Consider the following 13,988-nt stretch of genomic DNA (forward strand, 5'->3'; position numbering starts at 1 on the left):
TTAATCAAACAAACAACTACAGTGATTACAGCTCTGGGCTAGTCTGGATTGGCTCTCAGGTGAACTCAGGTAAATGTTCTTGGCTGCCATTACCTAAGACCATCTCCTGCAGTATTTGCTAGGCTCTTGGACGCACCTGGGTGGATTCTCTAAGAGGAAAGTATCAATGTAGATGTCCAAATTCCTCTTGGATGGTTGATGATGCAGATAGAAACTCTATATCCAAACAAGACAGTGGGATGGAGGCAAGCATTGGTTCCTTAGCCAAAGTTATTACTCTAAAAGCAACAACCAAGTCTTGTCCATCCCAAGGTTGCACAGGCTGAGGGACTGCAGCAGAGATAATATTTACAGCTCCTCATGTATTCTCATTGGCACTCTTCCCTCCTGTTACCACTACGTCTATAGATTTCCTGAGGGACATTGGTCTGGACAGACAGGAATTTTTTTCTTGCTCATTCTCTGTGTCAAGGAGTCAGTGTTACAAGCCAGGTGAATTCAGTGTTTATTACTCCCTCCATGAACTCTTGTGCCTTGCAGAGGAGTAAACCTTAAGGTTGCAGCAGCACCTCATCCCAACCATGAGTTCAAGTTTTCTCCAAAGACTGAGATTGAAGATTCTGTCTTGATTAGGTCCTTAAACCACTGTGATATCTCTAGATAATTACTATTCCCTTCTTCAATTTGGATAACTTCATTCCTTTAATATAGAACCATGGGTAGTACACTGCTTGGATTTATGGTGGTTTTGCAAAAAACAATTAGAAATGTCATACAGCACAAGTTAAGAGTTGTCAGCTAGTCCCTCGTTAGAAGATGTTTGTTAATTATAAGAGATATGTTGAGATCTTAGCACTGTATAGGGATTGCATAATTTAATTTTTAGAAAACTCCATTTTATGAGATAGGACTATCATGAACACCATTTTCCATTGTAGAAACAGGGTTCATGAAATTAATGGTATACCTGTTATAATCTGAGTAAGGCATGGGATCATTTTTCAAATTCTGTCAGGTTGTTTCTAGTTTTCAAACTCTGGACCAGTGTGGTTCTCAACCAGAGATGCCTTTGCCTTGAGTCATATTTGGCTATTTCTTAAAGGATTCTTCTACATACTTGTAATGCTCAGCTTTTTAATATAGATCAAATCCAGGAGTTCCCTTCATGGCTCAGTAGTTAATAAACCTGACTAGGAACCATGAGGATGTGAGTCTGGTCCCTGGCCTTGCTCAGTGGCTTAAGGATTCAGTGTTGCTGTGAGCTGTGTGGACTCAGATGTGGGTCAGATCCTATATTGCTGTGGCTGTGGCGTAGGTTGGCAGCTACAGCTCAGCTACAGCTCCAATTTGACCCATAGCCTGGGAACTTCCACATGCCACGGGTGCAGCCTTAAAAAGCAAAAAAAAAAAAAAAGACACTAAATCCAAATTCTGTACCAGCTGGCTTGTTATTCTCATACCTTTTTACTGAAAACACACAATCTACCTTTTTTAAGTAACCATGAATTGTCTTTTACATCCGGACTCTGTAGATTGGTAAGCATAAATACCAATAATTTTTAAAAAGCATGCATTTTTATAGAAAATGCCTCAGTGTGGCACCAAACATACCACAAGTTTCTCTGTAAAATGAAACCAATGTTCAGTAATTAATGTTTCAGTATCTTATTTTATTTGGAGATGACCCAGCTATTCAATAAGTTTCCATCATTTAACTTAATTCAGCACAATTCTAAATTTTTACAATACCATATATCTGGAGAAAGCATTCTTCAGTAGATATTCCTAGAATCATTACTCCTAAAAAGTTTACCCAAAAGCTCTTATTTACATTTAGTTTATTTATGAAAACTTTATTATGCCAAGTTATTTTTCTTGTTGGCAGTTTTGTAACAGACATAACACATTTATTTTATTTTTACTAAACCTTAGGCACAATGAAGGTGTTATACTTAACGTTGATGACTCTAATGACCTGTTTATATTAATTATATCAAAAAACTAACTTTAACTTTAAAACCAGATATTAATTTAGTATTGAAGTATTTCCGGTTCATGTGAACCTAGGTTTAATTCTGGCCAGTTACTTTATGTATTTCAAGAATTTGTGTAAGTGCTTAATTTCCTTTAAGCCAATTAAGTAGAGCTCTTTTATGAATTTTGGCGGCCGTAAATGTACAGTGCACATATAGATATGCACAAACACACAAAACAGAGGCCTCATAGTTTCCATTTCAAAGTAGTATTAGAGATATACATAATGAAACCTGGGATGGAGAGAAAGTAGAGTTTATTGAGATAAGAGATGCTTCAAGTGCAGTGGGAATTCTTCATCAGGGAGAGTTGACCGTGAGCACGTGGTCATGTTGGTTTCTCTAACCCAGGGAGAGGAGAGATCCCAGTTATTTCAGAGGCATCCTCAGTGGGGCTGAATGGTTGTTCCCATTTAAAATGACAGTCAAGGCAGCAGAGGGTGATGGATTAAGGAAGCTAACAAATAGTCTCTGGCAGGTAGTCTCAGAGAGCTGGTGTTCCTAGATCAGAGAAAGTCCTGGTTCTGGGGCACTCACATGCACCCCTAGAAACTGTGAGGACTGGCACCCCTAGCCTTACAGGTGAGACTTTTGCAGGATGACAAAGGGGTTTGGGGACTCTTCTGGCAGGCTTGAGAGATGAGCATCCTCAGGTCAGAGCTTGCATATTTTGAAGGTGCTCTGGATGTCGCTCAAACTCTAAGGCTAGTGGAGGGTGTCCCCTAACCAGCTAATGAGGTGGGCCCCCTACTGGAAGGTTTCACCCTGGTCTGAGTTCTCTGTGCCACACTTAAGAAGATGAGTAGGTATACTTTATCTTAAGCTAGGTTGTTTAGCCTAGATGGTGTCATCCCTCTGGGAGGGGGCCTTAATGGCGATGGACCTAGCCCTGGCCTAATATCTTTCCCTTGACAGAGGGAGCATGGCTTGTGCCTTGGGAGGAGGAGGAGAAATTATCCTGGGATATTACAAGGTTTGGGTAAGGGGACTGAGGTTTTGTTCAGATACAATTTCTGTAGACAGAGAAGAAGAGCAGTAAGTTTCCTTTAAGACAGGCCAGGATACAAACAACACATACAACTCAACAACAAAAATGAACAACCCAATTAGAAAATGAGCAGAAGACCTAAATAGACAAATTTCCAAAGAAGACATACAGATGGCCAACAGACACATGAAAAAAATGCTCAACATCACTAATTATTAGAGAAACGCAAATCAAAACTACAATGAGGTACCACCTCACACCAGTCAGAATGGCCATCATTAACAAATGCTGGAGATGGTGTGGAGAAAAGGGTACCCTCCTTCACTGTTGGTAGGAATGTAAATTGGTATAACCACTATGGAAACCACTATGTGGATGTTCCTCAGAAAACTAAATCTAGAACCACCATATGATCCAGCAATCCCACTCTTGGGCATATATCGGGACTTTTATTGAAAAGATACATGCACCCCTATGTTCATTCCAGTAGACCAGACATGGAAACAACCTAATTGTCCATCAACAGATGAATGGATTAAGAAGATGTGGTACATATACACAATGGAATATTACTCAGGCATAAAAAGATAAACTAATGTCATGTGTAGCAACATGGATGGAACCAGAGATTTTCATGCTGAGTGAAGAAATCCAGAAAGAAAAAGACAAATACCATGTATCACTTATCTGTGGAATCCAAAACATGGCACAGATGATCCCATCTATAAAACAGAAACAGATCACAGCCAAGGAGAGCAGACTTGTGGTTCCCAGGAGTGGGGTGGATGGGCATTCTTGGGTTTTTGGATGCAAACAGTTATTCTTGGAATGGATGGGTAATGGAACCCCACTGTACAGTATGGGAAATTCTGAGTGACTGGGTCACTTTGCTGAATATCTGAAACTGAAGAAACACTGCAAATCAACCACACTTTAATAAAAAGTACATTGAGGAATTCCCGTTGTGGCTCAGTGGTTAATGAATATGACTAGGAACCATGAGGTTGAGGGTTCAATCCCTGGCCTTGCTCAGTGGGTTAAGGATCCAGCATTGCCGTGAGCTGTGGTGTAGGTCGCAGACGTGGCTCGGATCCCGCGTTGTTATGGCTGTGGTGTAGGCCGGTAGCTATACCTCTGATTTGACCCCTAGCATGGGAACCTCGATATGCCACAGGGGCGGCCCTCAAAAGGCAAAAAGACAAAAAAAAAAGTACATTGAACAATGAAAAAAATAAAGAAAAAGATAAAGATATACAACTTTGCAGAGAAAAAATAATAATAATAAAGTAAAATGGTCCAGGAGCAATGAGTTATCATCTAAGGCAAAGAGACAGTAACAGAAAGAGAAGGCTGGGGGTGGGAAGAGGCAACAGTTACTAAGGCAGTGAGCTATCACCTTTGGAATATGTCAGGGTGTAGCCCTGACCAGATTTCATCAGTTGCTCCATCGCCAGTCACCTGTTCACAGATGGTTCCAGACAGAGGAGTAGGGAGGGAGAAAGAGAAGAAAGAAAGGAAGGAAGGAAGGAAGGAAGAAAGGCAGGCAGGCAGGCATAGATGGCAGTTACAGATAGGCTAGGTGGGTTTTAAGTTGCCAGGAGACCAGCGGAGCTCCTGCTGAGCTTCCTTCTGCTGGGAAGGAAGGGGAAGGAAATGGTCAGCCAGGAGATGGCCTGTGGGGGAGGGGATTGTGAGGCAGCATAGTAACTCAGGTAGTTAGTGTAGGAGCAGGGGCTTTGATGCATTATTTAATATGGCTATTGATTTACATTTGTGGCTTAAGGGCTCCAGGGAATATCTTCCCTACTATACTATAGAGAGTGTATCTATGCCCAGATGGACATTAATCTCTAACCCACTCCTCAACTGATAGAAAAGGAATGAGAGGAATGGTGACTCAGTCTAAGGGAAGAGAAGGGCAAAGAATGTCTTACTGGACATTTCCACCGCCAAGGCCCCTATAGGACAAGGACTGAAACAGGTAGCTGGGCAAGGTCAATAGGAGAGAAACCACATCTTTCTGGACCCCACGTTGGTAACCTCCATCTTTAAGGGATAAAAACCCCTATAGGACAATAGAGATGGGAACTCTTCTTCCACATTCCAGTCTGTCCTGGGAACTGTTTGCTTTCCTATAATAAAAGCTTTGCTTGCTTGCTGCCTGTGTGTTCTTGAATTTCATCCTTTGGCTCTTTGAACAAGAACTGTCTTTCTAGCATCAAATGGAGATGAGCATGTGCTCAGAGAGAGAGGAATAATCCATGAGCTGGAGGGAGAAAAAGGCATTGGACTTATTTTCATTTCTGGACACTGCTGGTCACCCCTAAAAAAAGCCAGGGCTTTCCGCAGCATGAGAGACTTTGCACTCTGTGTGGTGCATCCTCTCCTGTGCTGGAATGCACCACAGGTTCACATGCACTGCTCTTACTCCTGTTAGTCCAACCCCAGGGGCAGCCACCATTTGTGGCCCCAGCCCACCCACCCCAAGTGCGTGAGCTGGAGTGGATGCTCCTGCTGTCCCAGCCACAGTGGGTTGGGGAGCCCAGTGGGCCGGCCCACAACTAGGCATATCAGCGCAGGGTGGGTGGTTCCCAGGAATGTTCCCTAGTGTGCCCGCCAAGGCTCAGGCCCCAGCCGCTTGTCCCGCCGAGCTCACCTCAGCCGGCCATGGCTCAGCGAATGAAGCAGATGAGGCAGTAAGAAAATTTTTCTGTATCTCCACTTCGCCCCCCGCCCCCGCGGGTAAAACGTCATAGTGGAAAATGTAGAGCAGATCCCTCTAGTGACAGGGGATTACTACCTTGATCCGAGTCATGGCACCATTAATATGATAGAGTTAGTTTCCTTGGTTCCCGTCTTGCCATAGTAAAGCATTGGAAAGGCGGACGTTTTACAAATTTACTAGAGCGAAAGTGCGTTTTCAGAGAGAGAGAGAGAGAGAGTGAACTCATGAGCACTCATGTTAAAAAAGAGGGCCCGACTCACTCTGCAACTGTCTTTATCCCACAACGCATACCTGAGTGGAGATCCAATATCTCCTGCCCCAGCCCCCTATGCCATGCATAAGGGCTGAGTGTTGTTTGATCTTGTATGGGGCATATATGATCTTCTGATTTATCTTGGGCAGGACACCTTATTTGCATAGTGAACAGGGGTGAGTAATGGATGACATTCCTTCTCTAGTAGGGAGTGAGCAGCCCAGGCTGGTCAAGGTGGGGGAAGGGGCATTACAATGAGACATGACCAGAGGCTTTGGGGTTTAATCTTGAAGGGGAATTGAAGCCCCTAACATCCACATCCATATCCTCATAACCTTTGAATAAATGTTATTCTCTATAGTAAGGGACATTTAATGTAGTTAGTCAAATAAAATTCCTAATAAGCTGACTTTAAGAAGATTAGTTAGTCATGGAGTTCCCGTTGTGGCACAGTGGAAACAAATTCAACTAGGAACCATGAGGTGGTGGGTTTGATCCCTGGCCTCGCTCAGTGGGTTAAGGATCTGGCGGCATTGGTGTAGGTCGCAGATATGTCTCAGATCCTGCTTTGCTGTGGCTGTGGTGCAGGCCAGCATCTGTAGCTCAGATTCAATCCCTAGTCTGGGAACCTCCATATGCCGTAGGTGCAGCCCTAAAAAGCCAAAAAAAAAAAAAAAAGAAGAAGATTAGTCATGATTATTTACTTGGGACTAAGTTAATCAATGGTCTTCTAAATGTGGATGAGAGAGGCAGGAGAGTTGGAGTCAGAGAAAGATTTGAAAACATTAAGCTGCTTAGTTTAAAGATGTGGCCAAGGAATGCCGGTGGCTACTAGAAACTGGAGTGGGACAGGAAACAGATTCTTCCGTGGAGCATCCAGAAGGAACCAAGTCATGCGGATCTCATTATTTTAGCTCAGTTAAACCAATTTTAGGCTTCTGACATCTTGAAATATAACCAACGAATATATATGAATTTGCTTTAAACTGCTACTGTGGTTATTTGTTATAGCAGCAATAGGAATTCAATACAGATATTTATCCAATAAAATTTGTTTGATGAAACAATTTTAACCTCTCAATTCATTTAGTTGGCTTTCTTTGGGGGTATAGTTATTTTGTGTTGATACCCTACCTGAAGTACAAGTGGAAATTGAAGTCAATTTTTAAATGAGTGGGGCCACTGGCTAATACAGCGAAGTTCCCACTATAGAAATGTAAACGTGGTTCAGACTTTGTGGTCTTTGATGCATTGATAGGAAAATTAATTCGTTATTAGCATTAAGGCCACCCATTCTACTTTAAATCATTGTTTCTTCCTTTCAACTTTCCTTGAATTTCATGTTAATGCAAATGCAGCACAGGGAACTACACCTAATCTCTTCCCATAGAACTTGATGGAAGATAGTGTGAGAAAAAGAATGTATATATACGTATGACTGGGTCACTATGCTGTACAGCAGAAATTGATACTATAGTATAAATCAACTATACTTTAATAAAAAATTCTCAAATTCTCATTCTTTTCATTTCTTTACCCTCCAACTTCCTTTCAGGTTTCCAGTAAACATAAAAGATGGGATAGTAAATGCATCAGTATGTGTGTCAGTTAGTCATTTGAAAGAGAATGTATGCAAACACACACACCCATTTGTATACATATATAGCTTACACTTGAACATTTTTCCAAGGATGTAACAAAGTATTTTGCTCACATTTCAATTATTCCTCCACACATGCATCTGAAATTCTGTTTAATATCCTATATTACATTCAGCAATGAGGAAACTGAGGCTCAGAGAGATTAAAATTTTCACAATTATACACAAAACAAAGATAAGTTTGCACTTTCTTGAATTATGCATAAACAGACAGTACATACTCAATTTTTATATGTCTTCTTCATTTCTACAAATTTTACACTTTATTTTTTTGTATTTTTCCAGTTCTTTTGTGATAAAATTGACCTCTAACATTGTGTCAACCTAAGATGTACAATGAAATGGTCTGATATACTTACACATACAAAATAATTACCACAAAAGTGTTAGTTAACATCACCTTAAAAATTACCATTTTTCTTGGGGTACAACATTTAAGAATTTACTCTCTAGGCAACTTTTTTTTTTTTTATTTTCCCACTGTACAGCAAGGGGGTCAGGTTATCCTTACATGTATACATTACAATTACATTTTTTCCTCACCCTTTCTTCTGTTGCAACATGAGGATCTAGACAAAGTTCTCAATGCTATTCAGCAGGATCTCCTTGTAAATCTATTCTAAGTTGTGTCTGATAAGCCCAAGCTCCCCATCCCTCCCACTCCCTCCCCCTCCCATCAGGCAGCCACAAGTCTCTTCTCCAAGTCCATGAGTTTCTTTTCTGAGGAGATGTTCATTTGTGCTGGATATTAGATTCCAGTTATAAGTGATATCATATGGTATTTGTCTTTCTGACTCATTTCACTCAGTAGGAGAGTCTCTAGTTCCATCCATGTTGCTGCAAATGGCATTATGTCATTCTTTTTTATGGCTGAGTAGTATTCCATTGTGTATATAGACCACATCTTCTGAATCCAATCATCTATTGATGGACATTTGGGTTGATTCCATGTCTTGGCTATTGTGAATAGTGCTGCAATGAACATGCGGGTGAACGTGTCTCTTTTAAGTAGAGTTTTGTCCGGATAGATGCCCAAGAGTGGGATTGCGGGGTCATATGGAAGTTCTATGTACAGATTTCCTAGGTATCTCCAAACTGGTCTCCATAGTGGCTGTACCAGTTTACATTCCCACCAACAGTGCAGAAGGGTTCCCTTTTCTCCACAGCCCCTCCAGCACTTGTTATTTGTGGATTTATTAATGATGGCCATTCTGACTGGTGTGAGGTGATATCTCATGGTAGTTTTGATTTGCATTTCTCTTATAACCAGCGATGTTGAGCATTTTTTCATGTGTTTGTTGGCCATCTGTATATCTTCCTTGGAGAAATGTCTATTCAGGTCTTTTTCCCATTTTTCCATTGATTGATTGGTTTTTTTGCTGTTGGGTTGTATAAGTTGTTTATATATTCTAGAGATTAAGGCCTTGTCCGTTGCATCATTTGAAACTATTTTCTCCCATTCTGTAAGTTGTCTTTTTGTTTTCTTTTGGGTTTCCTTTGCTGTGCAAAAGCTTTTCAGTTTGATGAGGTCCCATGGGTTTATTTTTGCTCTAATTTCGATTGCTTTGGGAGACTGACCTGAGAAAATATTCATGAGGTTGATGTCAGAGAGTGTTTTGCCTATGTTTTCTTCTAGGAGTTTGATGGTGTCCTGTCGTATATTGGAGTCTTTCAGCCATTTGGAGTTTATTTTTGTGCATGGTGTGAGGGTGTGTTCTAGTTTCATTGCTTTGCATGCAGCTGTCCAGGTTTCCCAGCAATGCTTGCTGAAGAGACTTTCTTTTTCCCATTTGATGTTCTTGCCTCCCTTGTCAAAGATTAATTGAGCCTAGGTGTCAGGGTTTATGTCTGGGTTCTCTATTCTGTTCCATTGGTCTGTCTGTCTGTTTTGATACCAGTACCACACTGTTTTGATGACTGTGGCTTTGTAGTATTTCTTGAAGTCTGGGAGAGTTATGCCTCCTGCTTGGTTTTTGTTTCTCAGGATTGCTTTGGCGATTCTGGGTCTTTTGTGGTTCCATATAAATGTTTGGATTGTTTGTTCTAGTTCTGTGAAAAATGTCCTGGGTAATTTGATAGGGATTGCATTGAATCTGTAGATTGCTTTGGGTAGTATGGCCATTTTTACAATATTGATTTTCCCAATCCAGGAACATGGAATCTCTTTCCATTTCTTTACATCTTCTTTGATTTCTTTGATTAAAGTTTTATAGTTCTCGGCATATAGGTCCTTTACCTCCTTGGTCAGGTGTATTCCGAGGTATTTGATTTTGTGAGGTGCAATTTTAAAAGGTATCGTATTTTTGTATTCCTTTTCTAAGATTCCCTTGCTGGTATACAGAAATGCAACTGACTTCTGAATGTGAATCTTCTATCCTGCTACTTTGCTGAATTTATGAATCAGTTCAAGTAGTTTTGGGGTTGAGTCCTTAGGGTTTTCTATGTATAGTATCATGTCATCTGTATACAGTGACAGTTTGATCTCTTCTCTTCCTATATGGATGCCTTTTATTTCTTTGGTTTGTCTAATTGCTGTGGCTAGGACTTCCAAAACTATGTTGAAGAGCAGTGGTGAGAGTGGGCATCCCTGTCTTGTTCCAGATTTGAGTGAGAAGGCTTTCAGTTTTTCTCCATTGAGTATTATATTTGCTGTGGGTTTCTCATAAATGGCTTTGATTATGTTCAGGAATGTTCCCTCTATACCCACTTTGGTAAGACTTTTGATCATGAATGGATGTTGGACTTTGTCAAATGCTTTTTCTGTGTCTATTGAGATGATCATATGATTTTTGACTTTTTTTTTTTGTTAATGTGGTGTATGATGCTGATTGATTTGCGTATGTTGAACCATCCTTGTGAAACTGGGATGAACCCAACCTGGTCCTGGTGTATAATTTTTTTGATATGTTGTTGGATTCGGTTGGCTAAGATTTTGTTGAGAATTTTTGCATCTATATTCATCAAGGATATTGACTGATAGTTTTCTTTTTTGGTGGTATCTCTGTCTGGTTTTGGAATGAGGGTGATGGTGGCATCATAGAATGTCTTTGGGAGTATTCCTTCTTCTTCAACCTTTTGAAAGAGTTTAAGGAGGATGGGCACCAATTCCTCTTTATATGTTTGATAGAATTCACCTGTGAAGCCATCTGGTCCTGGACCTTTATTTGTAGGGAGTGATTTTATGACCTCTTCCATTTCTTTTCTAGTGATCGGTCTGTTCAGTTGGTCTGTTTCTACTTGATTCAGTTTTGGCAGGCTGTAAGATTCTAGAAAATTGTCCATTTCTTCCAGATTGTCAGATTTGTTGCCGTATAGTTGTTCATAGTATTCTCTTATGTTTTTTTGTATTTCTGCTGTATCTGTTGTGATTTCTCCTTTTTCATTTATAATTTTGATTACTTGGGTTCTTTCTCTCCTCTTTTTAGTGAGTCTGGCCAGGGGTTTGCCAATTTTGTTTACCTTTTCAAAGAACCAGCTCTTGGTTTTATTAATTTTCTCTATTGTTTTTTGAGTCTCTATTTTATGGATTTCTTCTTTGATCTTTATAATTTCCTTCCTTCTGCTGACTTTAGGCCTTTTTTGTTCTTCTTTTTCTAATTCCTTTAGGTGGAGGGTTAAGTTGTCCATTTGGGATCTTTCTTCTTTTTTGAGAAAGGCCTGTATTGCTATAAATTTCCCTCTGAGCACTGCTCTCGCAGCATCCCATAGATTTTGAGCGCTTGTGTCTTCATTATCATTTGTTTCAAGGTAGTTTTTAATTTCCTTCTTGATTTCCTCATTGACTGGTTGGTTTTTTAGTAGCATGTTGTTTAGTCTCCATGCAGTAGGTTTTTACTCTTTCCTTTTCCCATGGTTGGTTTCTAATTTCATGGCATTGTGGTCAGAGAAGATACTTGAGATAATATCTATGCTCCTAAATTTATTGAGATTAGCTTTGTGTCCCAATATGTGGTCGATTCTTGAGAATGTTCCATGAGCATTTGAGAAGAATGTGTATTCTGATTTTTTTTGGATGTAGTGTCCTGAAGATATCAATGAAGCCTAACTTTTCTATTGTTTCCTTTAGGATCTCTGTTGCTTTATTGGTTTTCTGTCTAGAGGATCTGTCCATTGATGTGAGGGGGGTATTAAGGTCTCCTACCATGATTGTATTCTCATCAATATCTCCCTTTATGTCTGTTAATATTTGTTGTATATATCTGGGTGCTCCTATATTTGGGGCATATATGTTGACGATAGTAACATCCTCTCCTTGGATGGATCCCTTAATGATTAAGTAATGTCCTTCTTTGTCTTTCTTTATGTCTTTGTTTTAAAGTCTATTTTGTCTGATATGAGTGTTGCAACTCCTGCTTTTCTGTCACATCTATTGGCGTGAAATATTTTTCCCCACCCTTTCACTTTCAATCTATATGTATGTTTTGTCCTAAGGTGAGTTTCTTGTAGGCAGCATATTGAAGGTTTTTGCCTTTTTATCCACTCAGCCAGTCTGTGTCTTTTGATTGGGGCATTCAGTCCAATGACATTTAAGGTGATAATTGATAGATGATTAGTTATTGCCATTTGAACCTCGTGTTCCAGTTGATTCTATGGTTCTCCATTCTTCCTTCCTTTCTTTTTTTTTTTTTCTGGTTGGAGGGTCTCCTGTTATTATCTGCTTGAGTGTTTTTTTTTTTCATTTTTTGCAAATGCAATATTTGGTTTTGGCTTGTGGTTGCCCTGTTTTTTAAGTATGCTAACCCCTTCCCATAATCGTGTGTTTTAGCCTGATGGTCCTGTAAGTTCAAACACTTCATTACTATATTAAAATTAAGAAGAGAAACATACAAACAAACAAACAAAAAGGGTTATTTACTTCCTAACATCCCTTGCCCACATTTTATGGTTTTGATGACTCTTTTTTATTTTTTCTTTTTAATTTTATTTTGTTTGAAGCATGTTCATGATTAAATCTGTATGCTGGCTTATTTGAGTGACTGCTCTCTGATTGCGGTTTCCTCAGTCCTAGTTCTTCCTCTTCTTCTCCTTTTTTTTCTTTTCTTTTCTTTTTTTCTTCCCTTTCCTTCCTTTTTGGTTTAGAGAAGCCCTTTCAATATTTCCTTTAACCTGGGTTTTGTGTTGCAGTATTCTTTAAGTTTTTGTTTGTTGGAAAAATTTTTATTTCCCCTTCTATTTTAAATGATATTCTTGCTGGATAGAGTATTCTAGGTTGCATATTTTTTCCTTTGAGCACTTTAAATATCTCTTGCCATTCCCTCCTGGCCTGTAGTGTTTCTGTAGAGAAGTCAGCTGATATTCTCATGGGGGTTCCCTTGTAGGTAACATTCTGTTTTACTCTTGCTGCCTTTAGGATCCTCTCTTTATCACTAACTTTTGCCATTTTTATTATGATGTGTCTTGGTGTGGGTCTATTTGGGTTCAGTTTGTTTGGGGCCCTCTGTGCTTCTTGTATCTTGAACCCAGCATCCTTTAGATTTGGGAAGTTTCCAGCGATAATTTCTTCAAATATATTTTCCATCCCCTTATCTTTTTCTACTCCTTCTGGAATTCCTATTATGCATAGATTGGCCCGCTTTATATTATCCCATAGGTCTCTTATATTGCTTTCCAGTTTTTTGATTCGGTTTTCTGTCTGCTGACCGGATTGAGTGATTTCCATTATTCTATCTTCCATATCACTGATTCGTTCTTCTGATTTATTCATTCTTGTTTTTACTGCCCTTAGTTCAGTTTGCATCTCTGCAAATGAGTGTTCTAGTTTTTCTTGGCTCCTCCTTATATGTTCTAGTTCCTTTCTGAGGGTATCTGCATTACTGTTCATATCTTCTCTGAATTCCTTCAGTATTTTCACTATTTCTCTTTTGAACTCCAGGTCTGTCAGACTGCAGAGATCTGTGTCTTGTTGACTGTTTTAGGTGAGTTCTCCTGTTGGTTTGACTGGGGGTGGTTTCTCAGCTTCTTCATCTTGCTTGTTGTTTTCTTTCTCCTGAGGAGTTGTAGTCTCCGTGATTGGGCAGTGTTTGCCTTGTCACTGCCGTGGAATATTTCCTGAGGGCTGGCATTGTTGGTCAATCTTTTTTGAGGCAGTGTGGCTTTTCTGGAGTGTTGATGGGGCTAACAGTGTTTCTTTGAAGCAAAGGAGGACTTCCTGAGGGCAGACAGGACTGGGAGGTCCACACCAGGATGGTAGCAGATTTCACTTGGTCATGAAGAGCTTACTCTGTTGTTTTTATGCTGTGGGGTTCTTGCAGGGGGTTTGCGGTGTTGGGCAGCTGTTCCTCAGGAGTGCAGCTCCCCCCCCCCCCCAGGGGCTGGAGCAGCTATCTGGG

Source organism: Phacochoerus africanus, chromosome 4 (genome assembly GCF_016906955.1).
Source record: "Phacochoerus africanus isolate WHEZ1 chromosome 4, ROS_Pafr_v1, whole genome shotgun sequence".
NCBI lineage: Eukaryota > Metazoa > Chordata > Mammalia > Artiodactyla > Suidae > Phacochoerus > Phacochoerus africanus.